Below are 12,857 nucleotides of genomic sequence, written 5' to 3' on the forward strand. Positions count from 1 at the left end.
CATGTAGAAAAAACGTTTAAAACCGTGTCTATGGCCGAATAGTTGATTCTCTGAATCAGCATCAAATCTTCAAATTCAAATTTGGCCAGATCATATCACGACAGTGATCCAAATCAACGAATCAAATCACTGTCCCCTGAAGTGGGCCAAATCCAAATCCAAATCCAAGTTGAATACAGCCTGCTTTGCACACCCCTAATATTAACCCATATATACACTTATAAAGAATGGTCATATCACCTTTCAGGCTCCATTTTAAGATAAACAAATCAAGCTCCCTTAATTTTCCTTCAATAAAAAAAAAATCTCAATTTTGTTAACCATTTTAGTGGTCTTTCTTTGAACCCATTCCATTTTAAGTTAATCCTTTTGAACATGGGTACCAGAACTACACATATTATTGTAAAATGTGTCTTACTAATACTTTATATGCTTGTACTAGTACCTCCTTATCTCTACTGAATTTACCCTGCCTAATTCACCCCATCATCACATTAGCCCATCTCAGTGGTAGTTTATGACTATCATGAATGACGCATGTCCCTGGAGGCTGAGGGGGCATGGCGATTGTGCGCAGGAGGTGGTGGGAGTAGTGGCAATGAGGGCCTGGCAGCAGGGAGCTCCTGTAGGTGGCTGCACCGATGTCAGTGGTGGGGTGGCAAGCGCTGACCGGTGGTCAGTGACCACACACAGATGCCACCAGCAGTGGTGGCCAGCAGCAATTGGGGACCGCCTGTAGATGCTGCCAGCGGTGAGGGGTGGTGGTGACCAAGAATCTCCTGTAGGTGCTGCCAGCAGCATCAGCGGCGCTTCTGTCGCAGGTTGCACGGTCAATCCCAGGGGGTGCATATGCACCCACATGCACCCCCTATTCATCACCAATGATGGCTATCCCACAATCAATCAATAAACCCAGATGCTTCTCTACCTCCAGTCTATAAGCTCGTGTATTATAGCCAAAATCCTTGCTAATGGTCTTAAGTATATGACTTATCACTCTATACCTTTAATTTTCATTCTAGCTCTCATTCCACAAGATTATTTAAAACTTCCTGTAGAATGATCTGGTCCTTTTCCTTATTGGCAATACCCCTAGTTTAATGTCAACTGCAAGTGTCATGAGGACACATCTAGTTCCAGTACCAAGTAGTCTAGGTCACTAACAAAAATGTTAAATGAAGAGGCCCTAAGACTGATCCTTGAGGAACATCACTGGATGCCACTCTTCAGTCAGATGAATCACCTTTTAACATAACCCACCGTAGTCTCCTTTTAAGTCAATTCTTATCTACCTCACTGATTCCTGTCCTTTCCAGTTTGGCTAGTAATTCCCCATAAAGCACAATATAAAAAGTTTTTATTAAATCTAAATAAATTAAATCTATTCCATTGTTTTTGTCCAGAATGTCCATTATCTTATCTCAGAAATTTGTCTGATGATCTCAGAAAAATGTGTTGCATTTTGTTCCATTTTTCTTTTACTACTTTGACAATGCTTTCCTTTGTATTTGGTTTAAGACCTTTCATCCTACTGAAGTAAAGCTAACATGCCTGGGTTATTCTCTTTCCCTCTTTGAGGTAGATGGTAGGGCTGGGTGGCACCTTGGTTAGCATCTTTCTGATTTCCTGGAACCCCCTGTAGCCCAAAGTCAACAGACTGGGTCTCAATAGGTAAGGAGTACTCATGCTGAGAAGACCAGTGTAGGGTTAAAAGGACAACTCCTTGCAGCACAATGGAAAAGTACCACAAACTCAGAGAAGCAAGGGACCCTTAGGAGTGGAAGCAGCTGGTGATGCTAGAGTGCCTCTCACAGGAGACAACCAGTTTTGGAGCAGAACCCAGCTAATGTTGAAGTTTTATGGTACAAAAGCAAAAGCATTACAAACCTCTCCTGAATGCTGGGTTAAAAGTTCTGTTTGGCTTGGCTGTTTCTATGAAGTTATTTATTTTAGCTCAAGGTTAAAGAGCTTTTGATAAGTAAAGCAAAAGCTATTTGTGGGGCTCTTTGTGTATTTTATAACCTCCCTTAGCCTTGTTTGCTGAAACACCAGAGAAGACTCCTGTGATTTTGTGAAGTATTGTATATTTATTTTATTTTATTGTATTTACTTTGTGGGTAGAGTTCAAATATGATGTTAAAATGTAAGGTCTGCTCCTGCAGTAGGAGCATTCTCGTTCCTTCTTGACCGGGAATTTTAAGGGAAACTAAGGGAGCTAAGAGACACTGAAATCCCATCTAAATCCCCTGGAGAGTGCATTTTGAAATTGCAGCCAGGTTACCCAAGACTGCAAATGAGAAAGGTTTTCATATAAATGTTTTAAATTAGGTGAAACTATTGTTTGCCTAACTTTTTCCAGTAGTGGGAAGTCTCTTTGGTTTTGCTAAGCTCATATAAATAATTAGATTTAATTTAGGGCTAAGAGGGGGGTGGGATTCAATGCAGTGAGCCCATTTAAAAAATGTATTTCTTTCTGGTGATTCTTTCATGTTGAATGAAAACAAAATTATACAACTCTCTGGTAACAGCATGTCTCGTGTTTAGGAAGCTGGCAGGAGGTTATTTAGATCATAATAAAGCACATCATATTTATACAACTCTTTCACATGGGCTTCCCTCCAAGGAGAAGACATACATAATTTTGTTGTAATTAATGTAACACAAGTCAAACAGATTAATCTGTTTAAATATCATGGAATTTAATTTTTTTAAAAATCTTTTCTGTATAATTAAAACTAGCTTATAGTAGATAGCTCATGCATTCTATAGAAAGGTATATATTTTCTATTAATTTCTGTAGGACAGGTAAAAATGGATGCCTGGAGCAATTAGCCGGTTGCCTGCCTAAGAGGTTAGCAGGCGGCCTGCCTAAGAGGCAGCAGCTGGCTCAGCCAATTAGGCTAGGGACAGAAATTACACATAAACCATTTTAAGTGATCAGAAATTGGTTTAAACCTGTAACAGAACAGATGTTTAGTGCACATAAACCTGTTTGAAAATGGCTGAAACCAGTTTACGATAAACCTGGTTGAATGTAGTATCGGACTTAACTGATTTGGCTCAAACCAGTTTATGCAGTGTCTGTCGCAGACCTCATGCTGGTTTAAGTTAAATCAGACTCCCCCAGCATCCCAGCCTGCTCTCTGGACTGGGCTGGGCTCTCTGCTTCATGGCAGGGCTGGCCCCTCCCCTCTGCTCCCTGGCTGGAGCTTGGCAGAGACTTGCAGGCACAGAGCATCTGCCTGGCTTCTCCCCACTAAGCAGATATTATTCCCCCCACTCCTCTGTTTACACACACACCTCAGCATTAACTAGCAGACTACACACTGGCTGTGGTCCATGCTGTGGGAGAGGACAGAGGCAGATAGGCTTTTTGGAGCTAACCAGGTAATTTAATGTCCTTCCTTGGAAGAGCTGTTTAAGAAAAGCTCCATTAGTTAATGGAGAAAGGCTTTGTTTTCTTAATGAGTTGATAAATACTGAGTTAGGGGTGATAAACATTCCCTGTTGGGCTACTCAGCGAGGGGGGGGGGGCGGGGGACGATAATCAAAGCATCCTGCCCAGGCTTTGCCATGCCCTTCTCAGCTCTGCCATGTGGAAGAGAAGGGCCCCCTAGATTCTAGCCTGAGCCACTGCAGGCATGTCCCTGCATTTCTGCGATGTCTGTGCTGTTACAAACTGAATCAGCGAAGCCGGGTTAGACTAACCTGCAAAGATTGAATCAATTCAGGCTCAGGCTTTTTGAATTTCTGTCCTTAGCCAAAGTCAATGGGAAAGAAGTTGAGTGGCTGATCAGGAAACAGAAAGAAATCATGGGGGAGGATTTGTTTTCAGGGCAAGGTAGGTTTTTCCAAGGGAGAATAGTGAGTGGAAGGTGAGACCTAACCCTTGCTTGTGGTGGTTCATTGTGGGCTATTTGTATTTACTGTTGTGCTCTGTGGGATGGACTGACCCAGGGCTTGAAGATGAGTTTGGATTGTTTTGCTCTTGGCTGAGCCCTGGGAAGCAGAAGAATCCAAGCTATTACAGCCTGTGTCTTTGAAACCTGGGGAGCAGAAGCCAGGACATTACAGCTTATGTTTCTAAGCCCAGAGAAAGACTGTTGCTGGGACCAGATTAAAGACCCCAAGGACTGATTGGAGCCAGGCTAACTGGCAGCCTGCTACGAAGCCTAAGATCAGGGCTCTGTATCCATGCTTAGGTACCTAAGTAAGCAGCCTGATTTTTTGGGAAGTGTTGATTACACTGTAGTTTCCACTGAGACTTTGCCAAAGAAAAGGCTGAAAATGAGCAATACCAAACAGGGTCCTTAAGATTTTGCACCAGATTTGCCTGCTTAGGTAACAACATCAATCATACAAAAGCCCAACCAATTTCCTAATTATGCCTACAGGATTGTGGCCTAAGGTATTTGCAACTGGCAAATTTATGGGGCTACAAACAAGTCTCTAGAATTCCACATTTGAATGAGTGAATATTGGGGAAAACTAACTATGGGAAAAAGTTGTTTGTTTGTATGGTAGGCTTGCCAGCAGCGCCTGGTGCACCAGTTTCAAGGAAGCTCAAAGCAATTGGTGGGGTATTTCCCCTTCTCCACCAATTAGGTGATGGCAGGCTTGCCATCTACCCTGAGACAAGGTGAAGAACTGGACCTGAGAGGAGACTAAATGCTCTCTCTCCAGTTGGTCCATTTCCAATCCAGGGGTGGAGCCTCCAAAGGGAATAAAAGGCAGTGTGCCCGGAACATGGGTGGCCATAATGAGGGATGGAGAAGAAGGCTAAGAGCTGGTTGAGCTGGCCAGCAGAGCAGAGTGATTGCCCCAGAAGAGCCCAAAAAGACTTGCTGGATGGGGAGGGGCAAGCAGCCACATCCCTCAACCCTGCTGTGAGGGAGTGTGGTGTTGGTGCAAAGCTGGTGCATGGAGGGTCCGGGAGCAGACCGAGGCCCTGGAGCTCCTGGCAGCAGCTCAGGTCTCCAACGCCTGCATGAGGCAGGGAATGCGGTGTACAGGTCGGTACACAGAGGGTCAAGAGAGGCCTATGGTGTACAGGATGGCACACAAGGCCAGGAGTGGGCCGAAAGCAGGGAGGGCTTTGAAGCAGCTGAGGGCCCCCTGCCAAGGGAGGAGCTGCCTCATCCTGGGAGATGAGGCCACCCTCACAGGGCTTTGGAGGAATCATGAGTTGCCCAGGAAGGGAATGTCCACAGAGGAGAAGGGCTTTTCCCCTGTGGCTTTCTCCGTGTTATTTAAATTGGTTAGAGGGGCAGCTGGGGTATCATGGTTCCCCACTCCCTTCCTCTTATTTGGAGTCACACTTTTCCTGGGATATTGCCATTGTCCTAAATATAGTTTATTGTTTTCTCTTCATTCCCCCTGGGCCCTGCACCTCAAGCTCTGTGAACTCTGCACCCTATTAGAGTGTAAGACTGCATAACGTTTGATGAGACTCCCATTTTTTGATTACCTGCTCCCTCACCTGTGTATGGAATACTTGTATACATTTGTACATATACTGCCTATAGTTCCTATATCCTCTGTATATATGTCATATTTTAATGGTCTTATGCCTTATTAAGTGGGCGCCACACATCAGGAGGGATGTGGACAGCACTGAGAGGGTACAAAGGAGGGCCACTCACATGATCAGGGTGCAGCAGGGCAGGCCCTACGAGTAAAGGCTACAGGACCTGAACCTGTTCAGCCTCCACAAGAGAAGGCTGAGGGAGGATCTGGTGGCCATCTATAAACTTACTGGGGGGGATCAGTGGGGAATGGGAGAGTCCATGTTCCCCCAAGCACTACCAGGAGTAACTAGGAATAATGGCCACAAGTTGATTGAGAGCAGGTTCAAGCTAGACATCAGGAAGCACTACTTCGCAGTCAGGGTGCCTAGGGTCTGGAACCAACTTCCAAGGGCAGTGGTGTTCGCTGCTACCCTGTGGGTCTGAAAAAGGAGGCTAGATAGACACCTATTTGACCCCGGCATTCTTTCCTGCCCTTGGCAGGGGGTTGAACTTGATGATCTGCTCAGGTACTTTCTGACCCTGCCAACTATGAAACTATGAATTAAAATGTATATAGCTGAGCCTCAATGTATGTCCTGGCTCTACTCTATAGGGGAGGAGGAGGAGGAAAGCTGCACCCAGCTGGACAGCTGTGCCTCCCCAGTGCTTCTGCCCTGCTAACACTACCTTTCATTGGAGAAGGGGTACAAAATTGAGTACCACCCGGGTTACATTTGATTTTTTTAAAGGCTTTTATGAAGTATAAGCATTCATAAGGAATCTCGGTGGGGCTCCTGTGCAGGGCAATAATCCACTGTGATCTTTTTCTATGTATCTGTTTCTGATGAGAAAGTGTTGGAAAGTTTAACACTACCCAATCTGATAGGAAGGCCTAGTCTTTGGAGGGAGATGCAGATTCACTATTAATACCACAATACCAGGGCTTCAGCATGCTGATTTGCTGAAAGTCAGTTGCTAATTGGATAGGTAAACCTACCCACATTTTTCACTTCCTTAAGGAAGAAAGTTTGTTTACTCAGTATCTGATAGCTACAAAGGAGCCTGAACTATAGCCCCATATCCTGTCGTCTTTGGATTTTCTTGAGATTCAAAGTTGGGAACTTCATCTGGAGAACCAAATCAATAGGGGTGCACTGATAAAGATTTTTTGGGCTGATACTGATGGCCAATTATTAACAAGTCAGATCATCCGATACTGATCCAATTGCTGATGTGCAACCCTGCAGCTCAGAGAGCAGTCTCTGGCTGGTGAGTCTGTTGGGGGAGGGGAAGGGCATGGGGGGCAGACTAAGGCTCCCATGGTGAGGAAGGGAGTGGGGTTCAGGCAGGGGTAAGCGCTGCCCAGCCAGGATGGGGCACAGAATGGAGCCATAAGTGGTTTGTTCAGGGGTCGGGGTGCGGCTCCTGCCCCTGCGTGCACCCCCCCCCCAGGAGAGGCAAGGAAGGGGCATGTGCCCCCTAAATCTGTGTGCAGGGCTTCTGTAGGGCCAAGGGTGGTGTCGGCCTCTTCCCAGTGGGAAGGGGGCTGCTCCAGGGCTGAGCTCAAGGCAGGTAGCAGCAGCGCTGGGAGTGGAGGCTATGGCAAATTCTGGGGTGGCTGTAGCTTACCCCATAGCCCCCCTCCCACCCACCACAAGCTGAGCCCAGCATACCCCCAGCCCTCACCCCTAGTGTGCAGGTCCCAGGGGCTTATCAGCCTGTGCAGGGCCGAGGGGGTAGCGAGTGCCTGGAGCACTGAGTGGGGAGAGGGTGAGCAGTTGGAGCATGGAGCAGGGAGGGGGTGAGCGGCCAGAGTGTGGAGCAGGGTGGGGTGGGGAACCACAGTGGCACTAGTACCACATGGCAGCCTTGGCAAGGCCCCCAAAGTGCAAGGCCCGGGGCAGTCACCCCAATTTGCCTCTCCCAGGGATGGCACTGTTTGCCCCCACACAGATCTGGAGGGCACATGCACCCCATGCCTCTCCTGGGGGTGCTTACAGTGGCAGGAGTTGCCCTCCCCTCCCCACACCCCCAAATGAGTTGCTTGGGACATCACCTTGCCCTGCCCTGGCTGTGCAGTGCCTGCTTCTGCCCCTGCCCCTGCCCCAGCCCCAGTCCCACACTCCCTCCCTCACCACAGGGTCCTCGATATGCCTCCCCCACATCCCTTTTTCTCCCTTCTCCCCTGTCCCCCCCAGACTTGCCACCTGGATGCTGCTCTCTAATCTGCCAGGCTGAGTCTGTGCATGCTGCAGCTGTGCACGTGCATATAGTATTCATCACTGACATTATCAGTCACATCAGCCAAAAATAGCCAATTGCTGATAATGTCAATTTTCCTTTTATTGATGCCAATACAATATGGACCAACGTATCAGTGTGCACCTCTAGAAATAACAGGCACTAGGGGGTCTCTCCACTAACAGTAATGACACTATAGCTTCCAAGGCTAAGAACAGACAGTCAAAAAGTCTGAGGCTGAATTGATTCAGTCTTTGCAGGTTAGTCTAAACTGCACAGATTAAATTGAGACACGGGCGAACAGACTGCCTTGTCAGCCAGTGCTCACTGCTCCAGATAGGGAGTAGAGGGATGGAGCTAGCCCTGCATTCTGGAGCAGATGACACAGTCTAGCCCAGCCCAGGGCTGCAAAGTATGGTGGGAAACTGTATTTTAACTTGAACCAGTAAAGGGTCTGGGACAGAAGTTTCATAAATTGGTTTGACCCAAATCAGTTAAGTCTGATACTACATTCAGCCAGGTTTATCTTAAACCAGTTTCAGCTAAACTGGTTTATCTGCACTGATAGTCTATTCTGTTACAGGTTTAGCCCAGTTTCTGATCCCTTAAACCAGTTTATATGCGACTTCTGTCCCTAGCCAAAGACATTGTGTATATTTCACACGATAGGGGATTCTTTCTCTCTCTCCCAAAGCACATGTATAAAGGCCCTAAATGACCAGGAAGGGAAGAGAATGTCACCACTGAGTGACTTCAGTAGGAGATACTAGGTACTAAATAATTATGTGGGGGAGAACGGCCACTTAGGAGCCTAAAGAAAATTTAGGAACCTATATCCCTACAAACATTTAAACAAACCTTGGTATAAGAGTTGCAGGGGACATTCATTTTGTAGCTGTAATTCTTTCATTCATTACATAAGACCTCTGAAAACATATGTTAGGGTACAGCCGGCCTTCTGCTGCTTACACTTTTTTTGCTGGTGACTCTACAGCCTGTCTAATCTATTTATATAACCAATATATCAAAAATTCTGTTTAAATTCTCTAACAATCATCAAATCTGTCTACCTTGGTTTCTATGCAGTGCATATCACAATGGGTCCTAAGCACCTCCGAGAAAGTGGATGTTGCTCTTGAGCTGGAGGAGGCAGGGTACAATTGAAGCAAATTGATTTTAAATCATGATTTAAAAATCACCATTTAAGTCACTACTCGGGAAGCCTAGATTTAAATCATTGTTTTCTACAAAAAGTGCATTCTTCTTGTTTGATATTCTTTATTCATTTAACTTCTTGAATCTTTGCACTTCTAGAGAGAGGTAAGGGCCTGACTGTGTGTATACAAACTTGCAGAGAGACAAGAGGGCTGATGGGTAGGTAATTGGTTCTGTTATCTCTCTCTCTCTCTCTCTCTCTCTCTCTCCATATGCTGCTGTGAACAAGGATGTTATCTCTGGAGACATCCACAGTTTGAGAACTGAAACTAAGCATCACAGAGATGCTTAAATGAGATCTTCTCAGTGCTGTAGCATTGAAGTTTGGTGCCCAGGGCAAAGACTGCAGTGGCAACCCACTCTCGTCCTTCCCACAGATCAGGGGGGAGGGCACATGTGGACCCCGCCCATTCTTGCCCAGGAGTGAATGCAGCAGCGAGAACCACCCTCCCACAAATAAGCTGATCACAGCTTTGTCCCATGCCCCACCCCAGCTAGGCAGCACCTGTTGGTGCCCCTTCACTTTGGCAGCCATGGTGGTCACCCTGCTCACTTTCTCCCCCCTCCTCCCACCTGGCTATGGCACTGGATCTTCTAGACTGAGCACTGAGTCCCATTGGGTAGAGGGTGTGGCATAGTAGGGCCTGACTAGCCACAGAGCTAGTTTCCACCTGCCTCTGGGCATGATGGCAGCTGTCTCTCCTGCCATGTCTTGTTGTAATTAATTATATTGTTAATTAAGGCAGGAAGCTGCCCATTTTATACCCTGATATTGGGGGGGGGTGCTATCCACAGCTCCATTTCACCCCTATACGGCAGCCAGAGCCTCTCAGATGGCAGCTCAGGTAGTTGGCTCAACCATCCCCTTTGCCCATTAGCTGTGGCCCCAATCATGGGACCTTTGGCCAGTATAAGCCCTGGCCCCGTCTCAGGCCGGTTAGGACCCCAAGCTTCTTTGCTCATCATTGGCGTCCTTTGCAGTGTGCCCCTGGCCCTTTTGACCCTTCCAGTCCTGGCCCCAGCATTGACTAGTCAAGTCCCTCAGTTGGGTTTATGCCTCCAGCCTGCGCTTAGGGATTGGGGTCCCCTATTCCTGGCTCAGGTGCTTCTGGAAGCATGCCTGGCCCTGCAGGTTTACTCCCCCAGCAGGCTCAGGCACTTCCCGAAGCTTACCTGGCCTACCCTGCTCTGATGGTAAATGACCCACCTGAAGGTGAGGGCTGGGGTTAAGGCACCTCTATCCACCTTTAACTGGGGTGGTAACTGGCCTGGCATTTCCTGGGGGCTCCCGGGCCAGTGAGAGCCCCACCAGGCCACCCACTCCCAGTAGGGTGTAGTTTTAGGTCATGCCTCCAAACCATCCCCTACAGCTCTTGCCCTTACCTCCAAAATGTTGCAGGCCACCTTGCAGCCAGGCAATGTTACTGCCTGGTCTGCCAGCAGCGAACTACTCTGTTTATATAGGCAGCCAGAGAAATACAATGGCTGCCACAATCAAACACCTGCTGGCTGCTTGGCTCAGCCCTTAAAGTGGCAACAGTGACCAACACCGACCAACACTGCCCTGCCACAGAAGGGTTTTTTTTCATTTTTACTGATCTGTAGTGGAGCGTCTGGGAACCCTATAAGATTGGGCTCCTAATATAGTCCATAACCTGTTGTGACTTATTTGTAAAACTTTTTTTAAAGAGGTTACATGAATATATTGACTCAAATAATATATCATTAGAAGTTTAATCCCTATTCCATGATGATATGTTTTGAGCTTTATCATATCTTAAATTAAAACTATCTTTATATGGGTTTTTTTTGGCGGGGGTTGGGTGTGTGTGTGTGTCTTGTTTTTTTAAGTGTCTTTAAAAAAACCAACCCAAAGATATAATTAAATCAAAAATCTTTTTTTTTAAATCATTGATTTTATTCGCTATAGTAGGAGTGGCATCAGAGCAGCATCTCAGCTGGTCCATTGAAATGGTGATCCAAATTTTGCAATTCTTCAGTGGGAATAGACGTAAACCTAACTGTCATGGAAAAATTCCATAAATTTCAGTTCATAGTCCATAAAAGTCACCCCATGGTGCACAGCCCCAGCAAGCTGTGGCAGTGTCAGGCAGGGGCTTTCAGGGTACTCATGCCCAGCACAGGTGCTAGTGCTCATTGGCACACAGGTCTGACCAGCACTGCACATTGCAGCAAAGGGTGCAGCTCCCACCAGGCTATTTCTAGTGACAGTACTCCCCACTGTGCATGTGTAGCTCCCACATTCATGCAGTAGTGGAGGAAAGCCCTGTGCTGGAGCCAGCTGTCTTCCTCACCCCCTGCCATGCAGATCCAGGAGCAGGGAAGACAGCTGGATCCAGTGCATGGGGCTTCCCTCTAGTGCCGTGTGAGTGTGGGGGCTGCATATGTGTGGCAGAGATTGCCAGATATATATGGCCCAGCCGAGATTGCATCCCTCACCGCAATGTGAGGTGCTGGCTGGAGCCACTTGTCGCTGGGCATGAGCACCCTGAGCGCCCCTGCCTGCTGCTGTGCCATGGGGGAGAATGTGTGTGTGTGTGGGAGGGTTCCCACCCCCCCGACTCCACAAATGCCACACACCCACACCCTGTGCCCACAACCCCCACATATACACAACCCCCACAAATATCCTATGCCCCCTACACTGTGTGCACATGCACACACACAATTTATTTTTGAGTTATTATACAATCACTTCTATATATGTAAACACAAATCATGACAAATATTTTTTGCAATAAAATTAATATATCTTACAGTAGGTGTATGACTTTTGGTGTATGATTTGGTTTTTTTTCTGGTTCTAAGACGGCAAACCCCGCCTCCCAAAAGGAGTATTTCCAGATGGCAAGGGGAGGGATTTCCAGTGGTAAAGGTCAGCAGTTAAGGGTGGGACATCCAGTCCCAATATGGTGTCCAGGGGGTAGGGTAATTGTCAAGGGGTGGGGCTATCTCTCTGGCCCTTGAAAGCTCACCAAACCTTGTTAAGTGGCCCTCCACCTGAAATAATTGCCTGCCCCTGCTCTAGTCTGCACTGGCTTCCAATAGCTTTCCAGGCATAATCCAAGGTGCTGGTTTTGACTTATATCTGAAACAATCTAGGCTTTACATACCTAAGGGACCACATTCTCCCTTATGCCCCATCTAAATCCCTACAGCAAGCCAGGAGCAACCTCCTGCTAATGCCACCAGTACACCAAGTTTGCCTGGCAAAAAAGGTTACTCTCAGTAGCCCCCCCTCCTCCACTGGGGAGCATGTATATAGACACCCCCCAGTTCTCCTGTATGTTTCATCACCCATGCTTTTAAAATGCTTTATGGTCTCTCACAAAAGGCTCAAGGGCAAAGTAATATATTACTGTTGATCAGATTATGCTCTGTCAGTAGCGCACATACTCAAAGCAATGGCTTATTTGTGTTGTTTCAGATGCTGAAGTAAGTTGGGTGTATCTATCATGTGGCTAAAAACACCAGGGCCCAGGCAAACACTTGTTGAATAGGGATGGACTATTGCTTATGGCCAGAGGTCTCAACCAGGGTCAGAGCTCCATTATCCTAGATGCTAAGCAAACACATACAAACACTTAGCCTTTGTCAGAAAGAAAGCACACACAAAGCCTATCATTTAATGATTCACTGAATCAACTTTACAGAGCTTTAAGGCTCTTCTATATAACCCTAACACCCCACCCACAAATGCAAATTTTTCCTGGTTGAGAAGACTATGCAGGAGTCCTTGGAGAATATCGGTGTTGCTTCATATCTGATTCTGAAATGGTTCTGGACACTCCCATCCAGAAGATGACCAAAAAGCTGTTTCCTCCAACATGAAATAAGCAGATATTATTCTGGAACCAACATAGCAGGTTTGAA

The sequence above is a fragment of the Crocodylus siamensis genome, chromosome 3 (genome assembly GCF_052110815.1).
Source record: "Crocodylus siamensis isolate JL-2025a chromosome 3, ASM5211081v1, whole genome shotgun sequence".
Taxonomy (NCBI): Eukaryota; Metazoa; Chordata; order Crocodylia; family Crocodylidae; genus Crocodylus; species Crocodylus siamensis.